This window comes from Saccostrea echinata, unplaced genomic scaffold, assembly GCF_033153115.1.
Source record: "Saccostrea echinata isolate AGI-Se365-2 ecotype Australia unplaced genomic scaffold, CSIRO_AGI_Sech_v1 ptg000054l, whole genome shotgun sequence".
In the NCBI taxonomy this organism is placed as follows: domain Eukaryota; kingdom Metazoa; phylum Mollusca; class Bivalvia; order Ostreida; family Ostreidae; genus Saccostrea; species Saccostrea echinata.
This window is the reverse complement of record NW_026889803.1, coordinates 4,550,448-4,573,377: the sequence shown is the minus strand read 5'-3', so window position 1 is coordinate 4,573,377 and position 22,930 is coordinate 4,550,448.

Here is a 22,930-nt window from a genome sequence, read left to right as displayed (position 1 = left end):
TTAACAGCTTCAATTTGAACAATTTTTCTTCCTGTCAAAAAGTAAAGAATACTAGTTTAGCGATTAAAAGGACAAATAAAATGATGTGCAGGATAAGTTTGAAGAAGGTACGTCTTATGAGACCAAGAACTCGATTTATTTGAACCATTTTTTGTTCTGCAATCATGAGCCAAAATATTCCCAATTAAGTATACATTTAAGGTAGAAAAAGACATTTCATGATCATGCTTATGCCTTATAAAATAAAATTATCGAAATAAAAGCAATTTAAATCACAAAAATAATGTATTCAGCTAGTTCATTGATTCAAAGGTTGTTTTCAATTTATTTTAGAATGAATAATGGTCAGCTACTTTATTAACGTGTCAAATTCATTTCTGTACATTTAAGAAAGAAACTGTAGATAAATTGGCAAAAATGCTGTTGTTTCATGTGGGTATTGATGTAAATGAAACTGCATGAATTAAAAATACACAATATAATACAAAAAAAAAAAAAAAAAAAAAAAAAAAAAACATATGAAAATAAGATACATAGACCTGTATATTTACCTTTCTTGTACATAAAGCAATATAAATAGAACTGCAAGAGATCTAAAACTCCCAAGTAGACCTAGCAAGATTGGAATCCAAATCATTGATCCATTAGAATTACCATGTTCTGGAAATGATCCATTAATTGATTGATTTTAAACACGAGTGACAGATTGGATGAGGTAAAGAGAAAAATTCAGGTTTATTGAATGCAAACAAAAAAAAAAATCAAAAAAAATCTGAAACCCCTGTCTATTCTTATTTGTCTCTAACAGCTGTTCAGTTTTCATAATCTTATTCGAACTGTTCTTGCTAACTGCTGAGACATATGACAAAACATTTGTTTCTTTGAATTATGTTAAAACATAAATCTGAGCATGCACCATAGGTACCAATATCATATACACTATAGATTAACCTACACTGATTTCAGCAAAACTACTTGTATTATAACTTATTATGTCGTGAGATTAATAACATATATCCCCAATGGAAACAGAAAAAAGCGTCCATTAAAACAGAATCGATTGAACTTCATTAAATTCACCGATATTCAGATTAAGGACACATAGTACAAACAAAATTTTGGTGCACAGATTGGAATATATATGTATTTCTGGATTTATTTTGGTTGTTAATGATGCAAATATCATATTTCTAAAATATGAAAAAAAAAATACAAATTTTCTATGATTTTCTTTTGATTATTATTATCATTATTTCCATCACTGTTATAAAAGTCGAAACATTTTCCAAAGAACTGCGAACGATAGCATTGTTCTCCCGCCTACCTCCAAGTCAATTTTCAGAAGTTAACACATTTGAATGATTTTTCATATCCATATAGATATTTATATGAATTTTCATAAAACATATCTTCTTTGGGAAAACTAAGAGAGATAACTCTATAATGTCGGTAAAACTTGTGTTTTTCACCATAGAAATCAACGGAAAACGGAAAATATTTTTAAAACATCTTTCCCCCCGTGAAACAAAAATTCCTTTTAACAGGTAATATGGACTGTCATTTCACAAATTCATACCAAAGCTTTTTGTGTTGCACGGGGGGGGGGGGGGGGGAACATATGTTTACAAACAAAAAACTACAAAAATGCTTATTTTTTCACCAATTTTGAAGGGGTTTACAACTCAAACATTGTATTTCATTAATAATATATGTTTAATATTATATGAGTAAAACACAAGAAAAGATTTAAGGAACATTTATTCATATCCAAGAATATTTTAAAATGTGGTGATGCTTTAAAGCCCGAGTTCAATGAAAAATATCGTCTACCTCCCTTATTTCAAGAGCTGGAATTAGGTGTAATTAACTATTTAACACTGGAATTAAAATTATCAGTCAATTACCATTGAATTGTTCTTTGCATTCAACAAAGATTTTACGGCCAAATTGCCATTAGTATTAAATTAAATCGGTGTAAAATGTAGGCGGGAATCGACAGTTAGCGTGCGTAGTTCTTTAATGTATCTTTATAGGACATATTGATTATTGAAAAATCTTGAACGAAAAATTTAACCTGTATTCATGTTACTTATATAAACATAGATTTAGTTTTTGTTTTTATGATTTTTGAAAAATAGATTAATTGTAACACGCGTTCATCATTCACAAAAGGTAATTCTGATACAAGAAAATTACATAATAAGAACTGTACAAATATAGATATATAAAACATATACATACAATTTATTGTATTTGGTTTCTTTTTTCTACGACCGCATACTTTTGCAAAATTATACTGTTCAACAAATTTCAGTAAAATTATAATTTGCAACACATTTTTATACCCCGTATCGAAGATTCTGGGGTATATAGTTTTTGCCCTGTCCATCTGTCTGTTTGTTTGTCTGTCTGTTTGTCCGCAAAAACTTTAACCTTGCCCATAAATTTTGGTAAGTTCGAGCTATGGCTTTCAAATTTCACATGTGTATTCCTTGTGACAAAACCTTTCTTTGGGTACCACCATATTTGACCTTTTGACCTTGGAGTTTGACCCAGTTTTGCAAAATTTTACCAAACTTTTTACTTTGACCATAACCTTTGAACAATTGGTACTATGTAATCCTTGCGACAAGACCTTCCTTTGAATGCCAACAACTTTCACCTTTTGACTTTGACCTAGGAGTTTGACCTACTTTTGAAAACTTTAACCTTGGTCATAACTTTTGAACGGTTGATGCTAGGGCTTTCATACTTTACATATGTAATCCAGTGACAAGACCTTTCTTTGGATACCAACAACTTTGACCCTCTGACCTTGGAGTTTGACCTACTTTTGGAAAACTTTAACCTTGGTCATAATTTTTGAACGATTGGTGCTTCGGCTTTCATATTTCACCTGTGTATTTCTTGGGAGAAGGCTTTTCCTTGGGCACCATTAATTTTGACCTTGACCTTGATGTTTGACATACTTTTGTAAAAATAAAAATTAACCTTTTCCATATCTATTCATTGGTTGCTGCTAGGGCTTTCATATTTCACAGGTTTATTCCTCGAGACAAGACCTTACTTCGAGTACCAACATATTTGATTTGCATTTGAGAAAGTTCAACCTTTGCTATAAGTTGCCATACGGGGGCATCAGTGTTTCACAAACACATCTTGTTTTCCACCTATTTTTGGTTTCATTATTTTTGTTCCGTTGAGACACCCCCCTGTTTTCGCGTCACATGTCCATTGTATACATTTTTCATAACAATTTTCACCGTAAATCCTTCAGGACATGAATTGCTGCATTCAATTCAAAATGACCCTATACAAGCTAAACAGACAATCATTCAACAGATACATTTATGTACAGAGACAGCTAGCATAAATATACTAAAACAGCTCGTGTCGAGTTTGAAAAGTTAATATAACCTATCATATATATCATGAAAAAAGGAATATGGATTTTACAATTTTAGTTGTTCGTGTCGTTGGTCTATTTTAGTGCTTTATACGAGGGTTGTCCCAGAAAAACGCGAATTTTTTGAATATTTCAAAAACCATTCGACTAAAATAAATAATTTTTTGCACCTTGTTGGAAAGTGAAATTTTTGCTATTTTGACAAAATATGATAAGGTTTTAATATCATATGCATGAAAAATAGCTTTTAAAGGATGTCAAATATCGGTGCTCGGCGCACGGCAACTTTTCGAGTTTTAGAAATAGCATTGTTAGGGAAGTTTTCTTTATTACCATGCTATACGGCAATATAATGTGAAAAAATTACCTCCTTAAAAACTCTATGATCTGACGTACTCACGTGTAAAAATTCCGTAATTTAGCATCACAAATGACGTTAGATGCAAAACACCTTTACTTAGATATTGTCAAAAATAGTGACGTCGGGCGAAAATGCAGAGCACCAAATTATCAAGCAGTACTATTGAGCGGGATATGACCCCTGTCTATATGGGAAAAAGATATGTAAACGATGGAACGACACAAACATATATCTGGGACACAGATTTTGCAATTAGGTAAACTTATGGCATGGGTTGGGAAATATTTAAAGTTGATTAAAAGAATTAATTCATAAATTTATTAAATCATTAATTCATGAAACATTTTCTTGCATTATTATTTAATTAAATAACTTGTTCATTATAAATATATACAACAATTTCTTGAGAGTCAAATCTTAGCAAAGAAGAGTTATCAAATTTTGAATTCAATTATTATTCAAATCGAAATAATTTTTTCGATCTTTATCTGTGGCCTTCAATTCAAAAATTAAACATATCGACTACATTTTATCAATTAACAATAGTCATTTTCATTACTCTACCAAACTCCTACCTTCACTGCTCACAAAAATATTTACTGCTGTAAAGGAAAAATCTCGAATTATGGTGAAAATCAAATGTGGACTCTAAAAACTCAGCAAAAAAATCTAGAAAATCTAAAATAACGAATTTTTTTTAAAAGTAAGTACATGTAACAAAACGTATGACTTTTCCACCTTTTAAACATCCATTCCTCACGATAAAGTTTAAAAACTAGGCATTTTGATATCATAGACAATTCCTTCTTCAGTAAAATGGAACTCGGAAATTATCGTATCTTGTGATTGGTCATCAACAAAATTAATTTGTTAAAAATCACTCTAATTGTATACATAAGTTCTTTGAAATTGATATTAAAAGGATGCTGGATTTCCTAATTGAAGACCGGGTCTTCCAAAAAAAATTTGGGATTCCAATGAGAACAATTTGGCTTCTTTGCTAGATGACCTATTTTGAAAATCCGATGAATCAGAATTTATTCAACAAGAGGCCCAATGGCCTTAACATTCACTTGTGTATGATATAACACCTTAAGGAACTAAAGAAGTATGAAATAAAACAAAAACCGAAAGATGGAGATATATTGCCCAAAAAAATCATGAGAAATACTATGAATAGGGATCAGCAAAATAGTTAGTCCAGTACTAATAAACGTGTCTATTTACTTGCCTGTACTTGCCACTTCTAATACACTATATAATTTATATCAATTGAGTCCTGCCCAACCACCAGAGCATCTATCTAAGAGACCTTGAATTTCAGAGTCCTTAGCTTGTACATCGTAAACATGCAATCGTTTTTCTACTAAATACCTAGAGGTAGAGGAGAATATTTATAAAGAATTTATGCATTTTCGCTATATAAGCAATACAGCTCACCCTAAACCAGAAACCCTGACCCAGGGACACGAATTTCACAATTTCGGAAGAGGCTTTCTGCTCATATTACCACTTAGGTTTTTTTTTTTTAAAATTCTAATCTTTTTTATTCATGTTTTTTTATTTTATTTTATTTATTTATTTATTTTTGCAAAGAGGGGAAGGTTTTTTCAGATTTTTTTTTTTTTTTTTTTTTTTTTTTTTTTTTTTTTTTTTTGCATTTTTACTATGCCATCAACAGAGCCCCCCCCCCCCCCCCCCCGACACCAGAACTCCTTGCCCAGGGGCCATGAATTTAACAATTTTGGAAGAAGCATCCTTGTTCGTCATAACCATGCATTAAGTTTGTTTGCTAAAACCTCAGGGGTGGAGAAAAAGACTTTTAAAGAACTTATGCATTTTTAAAATGTGATAAACCCTAACACCAAAATCCCTTGAATTTTACAGTTTGGAAAGAAGCACCATTGCTCACCATAACCATACACTTAGTTTTACTGCTGAATACAAGCACAGGACAAAAACGGCTTAAATGCGGTTTAAATGGGCTTAAACAATACCGGCTGGTCAGACAACAGACCTTAATAAGGTTCCCACCGAGTCTATAGTCAACTAACAAGAATAATATATACACGACGTACAATGACAGATTTCGGTGCTCAATTATTTTTAAAAATTTAAAAATGTAATGTTAGCAGATAACAAATACAAAATTGTTACGAAGTAGGCAAATTACTTTGATACCCATCATGAAATAAAAAGAATTAAAACTGAAGTCGATATGTTTTAAAATATTTTGAAAAATTAATTTTTAGGCAAAGATTATCAATTATTCAGAACACCAATACCAATACCCTAAATATCTGCGGCATATTTATAAAAACTCTAATCTTTCTTTCTCTCTCTCTCTCTCTCTCTCTCTTTTCGGCGATATATATTGTTTTGAGTGAAATTTTGTTATATCTGTTGCATTCTAATCTTAAGGAGCGAGGGGAATACACAATTTAGAATTTAGTCATAAAATCGTTTCACATCATATTCAATTGCTTTTGTTCTAAATATACATAATCTGCATTATATATATATATATATATATATATATATATATATATATATATATATATATATATATATATATATATATATATATATATATATATATATATATATATATAAATTGTAACTCTAAATCTAACACACATGAAATCAACAATATGATTCTTATACTTCCTTCATATTTTCAATGGCCGTTATAAAGAAGAATATAATGCCCCTGTAGAAGAATGGCCGTACCGGGTGTCATTGTTCGACGTGGAAAAATGAATCCCGGTCATTATTCGACGTCGAAAATGACCCTTTTGCCTGTAGAAAAAGTGGCATCACCCTTAAAATCTGCATACCCTACGTGAAGAAAACTGACCCCGTAGAATAATGACCTCTTGTAGATTTTGTTAGGGATATATTTCTCTTTTTGGTTAAAAAGATTAAGAATTATAAATCAAGAGGCCCGTGGATCAAAACGTTCACCTGAGATTAACTGAGGACACGGTAATGATCTGTTGTTCTCATTATATTTTAAAAATGTCTTCTCTCTCTTTTTTTTTTGATAAATTGACACATTAATCGATTTCAATCTACACAATGAGGAAATGCTTCATAATAATTTAACTTATGTATCATTGTTTTAAAAAAATATTTTTAATATTTCTTGTATATATTATTCTGAGAAAGAGGGAGAGATATATACAGAGAGAATTTTCCATGCTATCTACCTACCGGTTAATTAAGTTTCGTCCGAGTGTCTGTTTTTAAACAGTGTACATACGTACATGTAATTTTCTGACATATATCAAAAATGTCTTACAATTTGAATATGAAGAATGACGTGATGTTTAGAGGCTTTGTACATTTTCATGAAAACCGAAAGAAAAAACATTAAGAAACTATCCAGTGTATATGGCAAACAAAGGTTGAGATGCAAAGGAATGGAGTCAATTAAAACCAGATTAGATATCCTTATCTCGTAACCAGCGTGCACTTGATTCATGTGCTTTATACATTTTCCATCTTTGATTTTCTGGATGCTCTCTTTTATCAGAGAAAAGTCTTGTCCAAAGAAAAACATCAAATCTGTTCGAAAAAATATGTTATTCTCTAAATTGTTAATATCCAGTTCGTCTGAACAAATCCAAACAAGACAACTTAAGCTTTCCTCTAGTGTTCGAGTATACTTAATTCGTCAGAGAAAATTAAAGATCTTATTTATCCACACAAATATTGTGTTCGTCCGAGCTTGTCTGAACTATCATCTTCTTTGTCAGAACAAATATCCAATTCGTCCGAACAATAATTATTCTTTTCTTGGCTTCAAACGCACCATACTTTTGCATTATATTCCGTATTAAGAAAATTTATTGCCATCATTTTGTAAAATAAATAATTGTCAAGATTCTAAAATTTCAAAATGTATTTACTAACAAGTTTATTATAATGACCCAGGAATTTTTTAAATGCTTACTTTGATTGAGGTTGTTGAAATCCCTGTAACAACTTATTTGTAAGTATCCTAGGCCTGCCTCTGTTTTAAAGCTGATTGTACTTAGAACATGTGTCGCCCGCGTGGCGCATTGGTTAGAGCGTCTGCTCTAGAGTCGCGGAGTAAGGAGCTGATCCTTACGTCGCGGGTTCGAATCCACTGCGAGACGTGGAGACCGGTCCTTCGGATGCGATGGTATAAAACGAGGTCCCGTGTCGCAGTGTTCGCACGAAAAAAATCCTTCACTGCTCAATGGCTCTGAGTGCCGAGCATAGGTATAAATTTTCAGCCCTCCACCGGCAAGTGGTGGCGTCTCCATATGAGAGAAAATTTCTCGAGAGGAACGTTAAACAACAAACAAAACAAAAAACTCAGAACATGTGCTTTGTACCGAATGAGTTGAAAGATATAAACACCATATGCAGGCGATAGTGGAATTTTCATTACATAAATATATGTAAGAAGTTTGCGATGAAAAGCCGATTCTGAAGTCATAACGTTTGTTAGTTTGCCATAAACGTTTATAATCAGTGAGATATTGAAATATTAAACAAATCATAAAAAGATTAAGATAAGAATGTTTGCTATTGCAAGCAATAGACATACAAAACGATCCATATCTAATGATCACATGACGACAGATCTTCTACCTCTCGAAAAAAAAAACCCACTCTAACTATGCACTATGGCAAGCCCTTTTACTATTTATTCGTAAAATAAAATTTCACTTAAAATTACAGAGATACCTCTTATTTTAGAGAGATATCTCTTTAATAACAGATATATCTTTCAAATTAAAGAGATATATCTCAACTTAAAGAGATATCTCTCTAATAAAGAGATATCTCTTTCACTTAGAGAGATATCTATTACACTAAAAGAGATATCTCTTTCATTCAGAGAGATATCTCTTTTACTTTGAGAGATATCTCTTACACTTAAAGAAAGATCTCTTTTCCTTTGAGAGATATCTCTTTCCTTAAGAGAGATATCTCTTAGCGTTAAAGAGATATCTCTTTCTTTACGAGAGATATCTCTTTCACCTAGAGAGATATCTCTTTAAGAGATATCTTTCCAAGTTAAAGAGATATTTCTCAAAGTAAAAGAGACATCTCTCTAAGTTTATCTTAAGAGATATCTCTCAAAGTGAAAGAGATATTTTTCAAAAGTATCCAAAAGAGATATCTCTCAAGCAAAAAGAGATATCTCTTTACTGTAAAGGGATATCTCTCTCCATTATTTTTATTTAAAAAGCATTTTTAATGACATCTCCCTTTACCGGAAGTAAGCTTTATATTCACGGAAATGCATTAAATCAAAAAGAAAGTAGTGTGGTGTTTTATGGTATTTCACCGTATTTCTAAGCAAATTACTGACTTGCAGGTGTAACAATGACCCCAAGATACGACACAAAAAAAGAACTGTCCTTCTGCAAGTGCTTGATCAACTGATTTTATGGAAAGAAGTTCAGAGTAAGAAACGTAGCCGATCATGAAACAACGTAAACTATCACAGAGGTTTGCTCCCGAAATGTAAACAATATAAATTAAAAATATATATATACACGCTTGTATATTTTAAAACCCAACGTGAGGACTGATACAATTTAGTAGATCTACAAATACATTCCGGAAGCATCCCCTGTGATCGTACATGTACCTGCAAACGAGTTGGATACCTTATGTTATTATTATATTACTATCATACATTGGGATAAAAATTATTACAGAAAATAAGTGCCTGTGGAAAGCGAGTAGACCATTTGATTATGAAAGGGGGAAGTGACTTGCAGTTTTTTGAAATAAATAATCTGAACCTGAAAATGTTGAGAAAAAAAATTGTCCTTGTCCCCCCCCCCCTTGTGTGTGTGTATGGGGGGGGGGGGTGTGTGTGCAAAAACTGTTAATAGTGAAAAAGAAAATATATAATATTATACACTTATCCACTGGCTGTAAGTGGAATAGCTCTTTTATCAAACCCGCGACAGGAACTATTCCCCGAGGGTTTGCCCGAGGGGAATAGTTCCTGTCAAGGGTTTGATGAAAGAGCTAGTGGATAAGCGTTTTAAGTGAAAGAGTCAGTGGATAAGCGTTTTATTATACTGATGTGAATAATAATTTATGAGAGTTGGATTACCTGATAGTATATACTGACGTCACAATGCTACTAAAGTTGGGATGACATCATCAGTCTATAGATTGATAGCAGAAATCAAAATTGGAGGCAAAAATTGAATGAAAATTTTCCAAGGGGTGGATAGTACAAACTATACCCCGGGGTATGGCTTTGCTAGGCGTAAAATTTTCACACTATAGAAAATATTATTTTACCTTCTTAACTTTATATAGGAAATGTTTTAACAGAAGTATAATAAATAATTTTATGTATTTATCATCTTGAAAATAGTAAGTTTGTCCTTCACTGGTATGGAAAGAAATAAATAGCCCTCTATCCCCCTTCTTAGAATGAAATGATTGTCCCCTTAATTTCGTTATTTTGAAACATATTTAGCTTTTCTGTGCTGAAGGCTCAATTGAGCTTTGAATTCTGATCTAAATTTGTGGATCAACTGAAAGGGATTCAAATTAAGGGCCCCACTCTCTTTCAATGGGAGATAATAGATAATTAGTGAAAATTTTATGACATATTTGATAAATATAAATCTTTTTCTTAAAAACCACTGGGCCAGGTGAGTTGAAACTTATGTGCAAGCTTTATTATATAGTGTAGATTCAAGTGTAGATTCACGATCATTCATAGCTTGACCCTCTAGGGTAGTATGGGGTAACAATGGACAATCAAGTTTTACATTAGAATATGTAGGAATTTGTTTTAGAATCTTCTCAATCAAGCTAAGGCATAATTGTTCATACAGTCAAACCTCATTATCTCGAACTCGATTGGAATAAGAAAAAACTTTAAGATATCCGAGGATTCGAGATATCAAGAGTATATTACTTAAACAATAAGCGATTGGGACTTCATGATCATTTCAACATATCCATGGTATTCGAGATATCAGTGTTCTCGATACTGAAGTTAAACTGTATTTACATGGAAGCATTAGGTTGTGTATTGTACGTTCAATCAAATTTGTTCAAATTATGACCCGGGGTCGGGGGGGGGGGGGGGGGTTGTTTGGTGGGGCCATTATGAGCAGTTGAAGTTTTACAAAGGAACACATATAGAAACAAATCTTTAAAAATCTCTTCTCAAGAACAACAAAAAGATAATAAGTGATATTTATAAGGAAGCATAATTCCTCATTTCTCCAGGGGCTAGGGTTGAGCCACTACAGGCAAAACAATCAAGTTTTACTTAAGCATATATGGGGGGAAATCTGCTTATAAAGAACAACATTGCCTTAGTGACTAAGGTGATCATTGTGGGCCATGGGCCTTTTGATTTCATGTTTTTCTAGTGCAGTTGCAGACCACTGTATTTAATATGAAAAGATCAGTTACATGTAATGATTAATGAAACATCCCCTACAAATTTTTTGTATCATTGATTCAGATATGAAGTGCAACAAGGGTATGTCCAATACACTTTCTGTGACACTTGTCTTTGAATGCGAAGGTTGTCCAAGATTCCAGTGAGTGTAACAAGTCAATATGATTACTTGAAAAAGTGCGAGTCAATTTTTACATGTGTAAGTATTATTTTATTATAACTTAGAAATATGCTGTTAACAACATTGAAACATGAAATAGATCAATTAATAAAAAACACTATGTTCTCTTAAAGTCCTAAAAGATGTTTTCTTGTGTATGTGTAGGTCACAAGTACAGTCTGCGGAGACAAGCACTTCTATCATATTGAGGGAAAGTCTGCATTGTCAAATTCTTTGTGTAGACAGAAAAGAGATAAGCAATGGAGTGTATGGACCAGACCAGGATTCAAGTCAGGGCCCCCTGAATCAGTAGTCATTTGCTTTACCAATTGAACTTCCTGGCCACCAGAAATTGAACCCACCTGAATCCCCTAGTATATGGATCTGTGGAAGTCTGAATTATTCAAGTTTTATCAATAAGACAGGTTTTACTCCACTTACGTCAAGTGACCATAATTAAACAATTCACTGTATACACTTCAACACAACTGCAACCCAAAAAGAAATAATTGTCTTATCATTAATCTTCTAGCTACAGAAATTTTTTTTTACATGTGATGTTAGTATATTTTTTTTAATTATATTTATTGATACTGTGGACCTTAATTTAAGCTTGTAGAATATCAATCTCCTATGCAGAGTTGTCATTCGTTCCTCTCTCAGACATGTACATGTATGAGCCAATGGTAGAGAGTGGTAGATAATTTCACATATAGACACATTTTACAAAATACATTCATTTTAACAACAGTCAAGTTTATAACTTAGATTTTTGTTGTTTTTTTTTCAATTCCAGCTCCCATTTTTCATTCATCTATGATTAATATAAAATTTATGTCTTTTCTTTCATTTTCTTTTCTTTTTGTTCATATTTATGACCTTGCAATTTTTTGAGTGAGGGCTAAATGAAAAGGCTGACTGTTGCCCAAATTCTGACTTCCTATCGAAGAAAAAATGGAAGTTTGTGCCTCATGCATAAATTGAATATATGTGTCATGGCCTTGACCCAAGGTTATTTGATGAAGTTTGAGGTAATTTTTATTAAAAAAAATTATAAAAATATATAATTCCTGCTCGACTATATCTTGTAATTGAGAACATTAGAGGCATCTCATACTTATCGCAGATATCGAGCATGACCTGAGGTTATGACTGATCTTAAATCAAGGTCACTTTTAAGCAAGTTCAAGATAACTGGCAGAAAAAGTGTATTACCTTTGTCAAATGCATAATTTGCAAATGATGCTTGACACAAAGATTGCTTATGACTAAATGGTGTTTCATGAACTTATCCAATGTCAAGATTACTGGCAGGAAAGGTGTGAAATTTGTTTTCACTTCATTACTCCCTCATGGATAAGTATTGAAACTGGAAACTTCAAAGATTATTTGTAAGCTGAAAGTACATCATAACCTTGACCAATGATATTGTGGCAAGTTCTAGGTCATTGACAAAAAAAAAAAAAAAAACTGTTCATGTCAGGTTCATAATGTCTTGATGGAGAAACAGTAAATATCTACCTTTTATTGAAAGATTTATAATGAATAGAGGATGCATTTTTTTTAACGTTATCATTTTGGCAAGTTCAAGGTTACATTTAGAAAATTGATATTGGCATTTTCAGAAAAAAAATTATGAAGGGGGTATAATTTTGGAGCTTGTTCACAGTAATTGAATTATATAGGCATAGTTCAATCAAAGTATACAGGCAGAATCCGTGTCAATTCAGCCATAACTGGAAGGTATTTTTGAATTTTTAAGAAAATTTTTGCAGAATAAGATTTTACTGACTTATACTTAAATAAAAAAAGTATATAAGTATAAGCATCAGGGCAACTATGCTTTATGATATTACAATTTTTCATAGCATGTATTACCAGTATACAAAAAATATAAGTATGTGTATGTACATGTAATAACATTTTTATAGCATTCAAATAAAATAAAGATATTGAAAACACTGATACTTGTTTTATTGACTTTTTTGCCACAAAATTGTCATTGTTGAAATGTGGGTACATGCATATAAACTGTACCAGTAAGTAATTAAACTTTTTCAAACAATTTTTTTGACATTTAAAAACAATTAAATGTGCAGAAAGTGCAAAAGTCTGTGCATCACTTTTCATGGCCTGGAATTCTTCAAACAGGACAGGATAGGTTTGGTAGGACACCCTCAGATTCTCAACTTTTTTCTTAGGTAGTTGCTTCTTGTGATTCACCTGTGAAATTATCACTTTAAAAATAAATATAAGTTTTGAATTTTGAAAGCTAAGGATATTACAAAGAAAACTAATATTGTGGACCCTTACAACTATAGTTGTCTTTCTGTAATGGACAATTCCTCTGTGTAACAATATTTTTCTTTTTTGAAATAATTGGTAAATCAAAGGTTAAGCTTGGTGGACAGATAGAATTCATTAAGATATGATTAATATATTTTATTAAATATTTAGTCATGCAATCTCATTAAACAAAAAGTAAGAATAAGTACCTTTCTAAACTATCTACATATGTTGGCTCTCTATTGCCTTGGGAATACACCAGACCTAGAGCACAGTCATAAGTTAGCCTAGAGTACATTGATCAATCTCAGCTTTACACCAGCTGGCATTATGACAAAGGAGGGGACACAACTCAGATGTCTCAACCTGCAACACACAAAAAACAAATTTGAAGCAGAGACATATAATATGTCTCTGTTTGAAGTGACCTGTTTTACACTACATGTATCATGCAGAGATTTAAAAAAAAACTCCCAGTCATGGTTTCTTTATGGAAGGTATATTAAATGAATTGTGCCATAGTCACTAAAACTGCTTTCTGTCAATATCAAACAGCCATTGGCAATTACTGGCATAAAATTTATTTACAGCTTTTGCAGTCAAATAAAAATAAAAGTGATTTGGAATATTATGTACCCTAAATGACTGCACTGAACAGTAAACGGTGCTTGATTTCAGAAATATTCGATTTCAAAAATATAAAAAAAATTCTGAGGAATTGTCAGAGAATGTACATGTACCATGATAGATTTTGTTGGGAAATGAAAACAAAGACCAAAGGGCAACGATTTTATTTTACAAACTAGATGACTTGTGGTAACGCCATAAATGCCCCCTCGAACAGCCAAAATTTCAAATTGCATATTGTAAATTGCACATTTGTAGCCAAGATAATGATTAGAAATTGTGAATTTTAAAATATTTTCCAAGTTCAAGGGGGATAACTGTCAAAAATCATCAAACCATGACCAAATTCAAACTTGACTCATACTTGACCTGCGTATTCCTATGACGTATCCATATATCAAATTTGAGTTGAATGTGTACAACTGTTGCCGAGATAATGAACGAAAAGTTAATGACGATGGAATGACGGAACAGGGTAACACTATATGCCCCCATTTTATGGCAGGGGCATAAAAATTCTAAAGATTAAGGGGTACCTATATTCTCCTACATTTCAGATGACAAGGAAAGTATTTCTGTTCTTCTAAGGCAAATTTTTAAACTTCTAAAAAAAAAAAAAAGTTCAAGCTATATAGATTTCCATCAAAAGAAGAGTTGCAATTATGACTTGGCGATCCAATATTATAATTTTTATTTCCATTTCACACAATAGAATTTGCATCAAAATCAAAGAATGCCTTGATCCCTTTCCTTTAGTGAGAGCAGAAAAAAAAATTAAAATTAGATCCAACTAGATCGCAATGTGTAGCAATCTTGTTGGAGCCGAATAAAGGTCTAATTTTAGTTAGACTGAATTTATTTAAAGTTGTTGTTTTTGTAATTTATTGAAGGATAATGACCAGTACATATTGATCTTTGCAATCACTCGGAGTTAAGCTTATTTTATAAAAGACAAGAGACAAAATGTACGCAATTCAACCACAGGTGCTTCAAGGGAACAGAAACACAACCCACCCCCATCCTCCATAAATTTTGGAGTTCCCGAGTTATTTTTTATGATTTATTTTTTTTAAGCATATGTTGATGTATAATGCACTATAAAAATTCACAATTAATAATTAAGCTATGTATAAAAAAATATACAAATGATATAAATAGAGAGGTTATTTTTTTTTTGGGGGGGGGGGGGGATTACATCAGATACCAGAGACTCTGGAAATATATATAGCTTATTTTTATAGTGCTATAGTGCATTATACATCAACAAATGCTTTAAAAAATCATGAAAAATAATTCAGGGAGCCATAGGGATATGTTTTTTGGGGAAGTTGCTACCCCCCCTCGCCTTTTGAAATCGTTGCAAAGGGCCCTGTGGTGGTGGTGGGGGGGGACTGTCCCCAAGCACCTGTACATTAAACCATGAGTATCAGAACCTAATGGGGCTTACTTGTAGAATTGCTGGTGGGTGGGTGGGAGCAAATCTCCCCACTTTTTTCCACAAAACAACATTAACATCAATTAACAACATTAAACAATGCCCAATAAAAATAGTCAGCAAAAGTTCACTGTTCAACGAGATAGACCCCATGCGCGGATCTAGAGGGGGTTTGGGGGGATCTGCCCCCTCCCCCCCCGGAATTTGCAGTGTTATAAAATGTATCTTCTATGGGAATTAAAAGTGACCTTGACCCCCTCCCCCCCCCCACCAATCTAGAAAACCCGGCCCCCTGTTAAGTTGGCAAGCAGAAAAGTCATACATATGAAGTGTAAGAAGCGAAGTGTAGCGTCTATACTAGCCCCCCCCCCCCCCCCCCCCCCGGCGAAATAGGTTTTACGTTTTGTTTTGTATTGGTTTGGTTTTTTTTTTTTGCTTGTCAAGGAATTTCTGGGTTGAGTTTTTTTTTTATGACTGGTGTGGACCCCCCCCCCCCTGGAAAAATTCCTGGATCCGCGCCTGGACCCCCACCCGATTTCTCCAACTTGATTTCGACGAGGATGTTAAAGTAGTCTTAAAATTTGACCTATTTTACATTATAACTTAAATAAATATGACAAGCAATTCAGTGTTGTCTAGAATTAAAATTAGAAACAGCTGATTATTTCAAAAGCTGAGAAAATTCGGTCCATTTTCAGTTGAGATTATTGCTACTTTCGTTTTCCTGAATATAAAGACTTTAGCATGTTTATCAACGAAGTAGTCATTATTCTTTTGTTGTTTCAAACAGGGGATTTACCATTTCTTTCTACTTACTTCATTTTGGGATCGGGCATGCTGAATCTATTCCAGAGGCAGAGATCTACATCAGTACATGATCTTACATAACACTTCCTGCCATGTGGTGTCTAGCCTCGCTTTCGTATTATGGGGAGGAATAATTATTTCATTTTAAGGATAACTTGAAAAGAGATATCTCTTTCATTAAAAGAGATATCTCTTGAACTTAGAAAGATATCTCTTTTTGAAAACCTAAAGAGATATCTCTCTAGCTTAGAAAGATATCTCCTTTAACGTTGTTAAAGAGATATCTCTCTAACTTTAAGATATATCTCTCTCGCTTTAAGAGATATCTCTCTAGCTTAAAAAGATATCTCTCTAAGTAAAAGAGATATCTCTCTTGCAAAAAGAGATATCTCTTTTGTTTATAGAGATATCTCTCTAGGTTATAAAGATATCTCTCTTAGTCAAAGAGATATCTCTCTGGGTCAAAGAGATATCTCTTTTAGTTAAAGAGATATCTCTTTTAGTTAAAGAGATATCTCTATAAGCTAAAGAGATATCTCTCTTTTTGAAAGAAAAAAATTATTTTACGAATAAATAGTAAAAGGGCTTGCCATAATGCACGTTAGTTAACTCGTTAGTTGTGGAAAAAAAACTGTCCAACCGTTTCCATGGCAATGGAGACAATTTTAGATATCTAAAGTGTAAATTAGAAGTTTCATAGAGATTGTCCAAGCCAACCAAAGAGGTGAACACCATTTTGGAAATACATTTATTCTTTTTCTCTAAATTTTTCAAAGAGCAAACGTTTTCATATGCATCTAATCACAATAGGTTTTGTCACATGCCTGAGAGATTCCATCGTCAAAGGACATCATGAGATTCTGTTATGTTTGCATAAATGACAAAGTAAGCGCTCTCTTAAATGTGCAAGATATTTCTTCTATAGAACTGTTATTAATCTTTTGAAACTAGTGGATTTATTAAAAAATTGAAATAAGTAAATGGTGAAATATTTATATTGTTTTTTTTTTTTTTTGTTTTTTTTTTTAAATAATCTGAATAAATGTTCATCGATTTGTATTGAAATTTTACTCAGGAAGCAATACAGATGTATTAAAAAGGTTTTTATTATCTACAGTGTTTTTTGTGGAATAATGGAAGAAGGTTCAATACAGGGTTAGACTTTTAATTATTTCTTTAAAGTATGATAAACAACTGTCGTATTTAAAATCAGAATGCTAAAATCCTTAATTCTTAAAAGAATTACTGTAACTTAGAATTTGAATGATGGGCTTCAAATATTTTGAAAATACATATCTATAATTACCCGATATTCTTTACATACATGTATGCATTGTGATCAAAATCATGTGCTATTGAACAGATCATGAATAAATGATAAGGAAATTTTTGATACAGAGTTCTACGATTTCTGTTTGAAATTGATTCAGGTATTAATACATTGTACTTGGTTTTCTAGTACAAAAAATTGGACATTTACAAAACTGTTCGATTAAAGTTTGTGTGCCTTGTTCATATTTACTTTTATCTTGAAACAAGATTTGCATTTAACTAAATTTTTTGCAAAAAAGAGTATATATATCAAAAATACTCTTACAGCTTAACCATAATCTTGTTATAATTTTTTCTTAATAGTGTGGTTTGAAACAACACATTTTATAACAAAAATCTTGTACTGTCCTTAAACTTGTTTATCATTATGTACACTCTGGTTTAAAAATTTCATCATCACCTCAAAAAAAACTTTACAGAGTTTAGATATTGAGCATCTGAAACATAATCCTCCATCGTGTTCATGTTCCTTTTCACCCTACAACTATAGTCCTGCTGGATACACTATTACCTGGTACTTGTGACGTAAATATAGTTAATAATTAGGACCCTAAATCACTTATTTTAAAAGGGCCAAAATTTAGGGAACCTTGATCTTTCAACTGGAATCATAATTTCATACAGGCGATGGGCCAGACATGAAAAAGAAGACCTTGACACTTTTTCAGAATGGATTAAATGCATCAGATGTATGTTAAACTCTCGCATTAAGCGATTTAGGGACAACATGAAAACCATCTTTCCTTCTGTGTTCAATAATTCAGAAGTGAAAAAAGAATAAGATAGACTACACGATCAGTATGTACTGGTACCAGCTGACAAAGCAGGTAACAACGTTGTTTTTGTTTGTCAGTCTCATTATTTAATTGTACTTTAGAAGAACTAAGATTTAATTTTACAAGTTGCAATCCAACTTATACCCATAACTCCCTTTCCAAGGAATTCTTGAGAAATTTGAAATCACAAAATTTTAACAAAATCAATAGCATAAAAACTTACGACTTTTCAACTCTGTATACAACCTTTCACCACGAGAAATTAAAGTTCAGGCTTTTTAACGTCATTGACAGCTGCTCTTTCAATAAAAATGGAACTCGTAAACTTACCTTGTCATTGGTAATTTGCAAAATTATTATGTTACAAAACATTCAGATTGTACACACAAGTACTCTGAAGTTGGTATTAAAAAGATGGTTTGAGTTTCTGATTGACAATATCTATGTGGTTCTTGGAGACCAGGTCTTCCAACAACCTGTTGGAATTCCCATGGGTACCAATTGCGCCCCGTTGTTAGCAGTTCTATTTTTGTAGTCATATGAAGCAGAATTTATTCAAAGTCTTATACAAGAGAAAAAGAAATCTCTTGCTGTGGCCTTCAACTCGACATTTAGATACATCGACGACGTAATATCTATTAACAATAGTTATTTCCATTCATATGTCGACACGATATTTCCCAGTGAGCTTGAAATAAAAGATACTACAGAGTCTGACACATCTGTTTCATAGTTGGATACTTTACTAGAAAAAGACGTTAAGGAAGCTCTAAACACTACACACTAAAGAGTTCTATTTGTATGTTAGTTTTATTAAGTTAGAGCGATCTGCCCTTTGAAGAAAAAATAGAATAAATGGGAATCTACAGTTAATGACACAATTTCTTATGAATTAAAGTATTCTTAATGTTATGTTAGACCAAGATTAAGTAATTGAATACATTATTTTAATTAATTTTCCCGATGTAAGTAAACAACAGTGATTTCTGTTCACAAATAGTTCATTGTCTTTTAACATTTAACCTGCAGAAATAAGGCAGGTACCCTTTCTTGAAAATGATCTACATGTAGATGCACTGAATATGTGCTTCTTTATATGATATATTTTTCTCAAGTCCAAAAAGCATTTTTCAATAGTGTTTAGTGCTTCCTTAACGTATTGAATCTATAACAGCCATCTTTGTACCTAATATATGAATGGTCCGATTTTTAAATCATGGTAGCATTTTGAAGGTATTATCAAACAAAACTACTTCACCAAAGGAATTTACCAGATTCTGATTATTGTACAATTATTTGTACCTTTAAGTTAACATTGAAGTCTATGGGCAGCGCATGTGTTATTAAGATATTGTAAAAAGTAATTTGAATTTCATACAAATCTCTTGGTAAATATATGCATAAACTCTCTCTTTGTTATAAAATGAAATAAAATGAATCATTCACCTTAGATATCTTTTTTTCTTTAAATTGGTTTCTCCTTTTCATCAAGGGCAGATACCTCTTCAAGAACATTTAAGGTGCAAAATGACTGGCTTTGTACCGGTATATGGTATCTTCCATGTGAATTTGGTTCATTTCACTTTCATCGTTATCTAGCAATGCATTTTTAACTAGTGAAATATATGGAGATAACGAACAGTATTCAAGCTCAAAAGTCCATTAAACATTACAAAATAGGTGCAGAGCAAACACAGACTTTCAAAACATCAGAGGTTTAAGATGATTAAAAAAAAATTCAAAATCCCTTCATTATACATTGAATACCTTAATGGTAATCTAACAGCAAAGCTTTATGATTAACGTGATGACTTTAACTTTTTAATCGTCAAATTCCCTTACTTATGCAGCAATATACCCTTATCACCTGCATATATATTGGGTGTACATCTCTCAATTGGTCCGATACACAAGAGCATGCTCTATGTATGAACAATTTCTAAAACGAGGTAATCTATTGAAAAACAATTTGATGAAACAAGAATATCAACGGCCTCGTTTAAAGTCATCTTTTCGTAAGTTCTATGGTCGATACAATGCCCTTGTCAGCAAATACAATCTATCATTAAGTCATATGCTGACTGACGTTTTTCATACTAATTGCTAGACCATTATTTACATACTGATTGTCAACGGATTTTTCCATTATTTACCGAACATGACAAGACGCACGCGGTGGATGTGACCGGTCGGCAGGGAATGATCACTCCTTCATGGCACCTGATCCCACCTCTAATGTTTTGGAGGTCCATATTTGCTCTACTCCTGCTTTGTATTGTTTTAATGGACTTTGAGCTTGAATACTGTTAGTTACCTCCATATTTCATTTAACAATTCACCATACGGTGTGTAATTAATGTAATCTTGAATTTAACTATGATGCTCTCATTAAACCAGTTATCCAGAGTTTAATTTCTAGACGTATTTTTAATATAATGAGACAGTTTCAGACCATTTAATTTGTTAACACGTACTAAATCAATTGGTATAATGTTGTTATGTACATGTAGCCATGTTTCTATATGACATTACAAAATTTCTTAGGATTTATGAAAGATACATATGGTAGCATATTTCTTCCCCCCTACGTTCAAAATAAATTATGTTAACATGCAATATAAGTATGCAGACATGTGACTTATTTATGTCAACATTCAAAAGAATTATGTTGGTATGCAAGTTACAAATCTCTTTAGAGAATCTAATTTTGATGTTGGTAAACTACTTACTAACGCCATTATATGACATCATACAAGCAAGATGTAACAGAATCGTGCTACTTATATATGTTAACATGCAAGATAACTATGTTAACATGTAAGATATTTATGTCAACATGCGACTTAATTTATGTCAACATGCGCGTTATATTTTAACATACAACTTATTTATGGAAATGGTCTGCGTTGCAAAGAAGAAAGGAGAAGGGGGAGAAGTTTTCTATACATCTACATTTAAATGCACTGTATAGTTTGAAGTTTTTGAAAAGTATAATGTAAATAACATTTTAATAGCCAAAGATATTTTCAAGCAGCTTGGAATTTTTTATGTGTATTCATAGCATTATTTTCGTACCGAGTCTGAAAAACGCTGTGAGAAAGGGGTGTGTGAATATCCTCTATTCAACACGGGTCGTTAAAAATTTTTTACAAAAATTATCAAGATTATTGAGCGGCAAGCTACATGAAAAAAGTATTTTTCACTTAAATAAATCAATATTTTTTTCATAATGAAATACATGTATTTCAATTGAAAAACATGCATTTTCAAGGCTTATATCAACCATAGTTCTTCTCTTTTTAAACGTTCTTTCCAAATACGGCTCAAACGAGTTTGTCAAATATATGCATACACTTAGCAGATGTAGTCTTGTATAAAATATACAAAAATAACAAAAATTAAACAACAGGAACTTCGGGTGATGGGTGTTTTGTATATCCTTAAGTACTTCCTTCTATAAATAGTTGAAACTGGGCGAACTAAAATCCCATACTTTAACTTAAGTACAAATAATCAAAAACCAATGAGATGCATGGCATCTGTTCTTTAGGGTTTAAATAATGCACTTAGAATAATTTAAATTTATACTTTTTAATTTGATTTTTTTTTTGAATTTCATGTCTCGATATTATAAAAACTGAAGAAAAAAAATAATTAAAATAATTTGATTGTTATAGTAAAAGATATACTTTTTAAAAAAAGTTTATTGACATTCTGATAAGAAAGATCTCATTGTTTTAATGACTTTTATTCCCTTACAAAATGTTAACCGGTGATTTCGGTCTCCAAGGTAAGTTACGCTGAAATTGTCTGCATTTCAATTAAAATTTAGAAATTGTTTGGAAAATCATCATCATTAACCGAATATTTTTAAATGAATAAAGAAAGGGAATTAACCTTAACTGGAACCTGCGTGAGAGTGTTAAGAATTCAAAAGGATGTAGACTAAATAATTTGTGTTTGAATATCAGATTTTATTTAATCTATAAAACTCCTTCATGGTTGAAATAACTTTATTTGAGTCAACTACATGTGTGTGAATGATTGAAAATTATCTTACCAATTATTATAAAACATATAAACATGTTAAAAAAAATATATGTAATCTTAAATTTCAGGGAGTGTTTCATTTAATTGCCTGAAAATCTTTTTTCAATATCAATTCTACGAATACTACAGTTCACATTAGATGGTACATTTTAGAAAGTGGAACTTCACCATACAATTGAATGAGTAATTTATAAGGTGCTTGTATATTTATTATTTAGACTGTCACCCTTTTCCTAAACATACACCTCCATGATTAGAATTAAA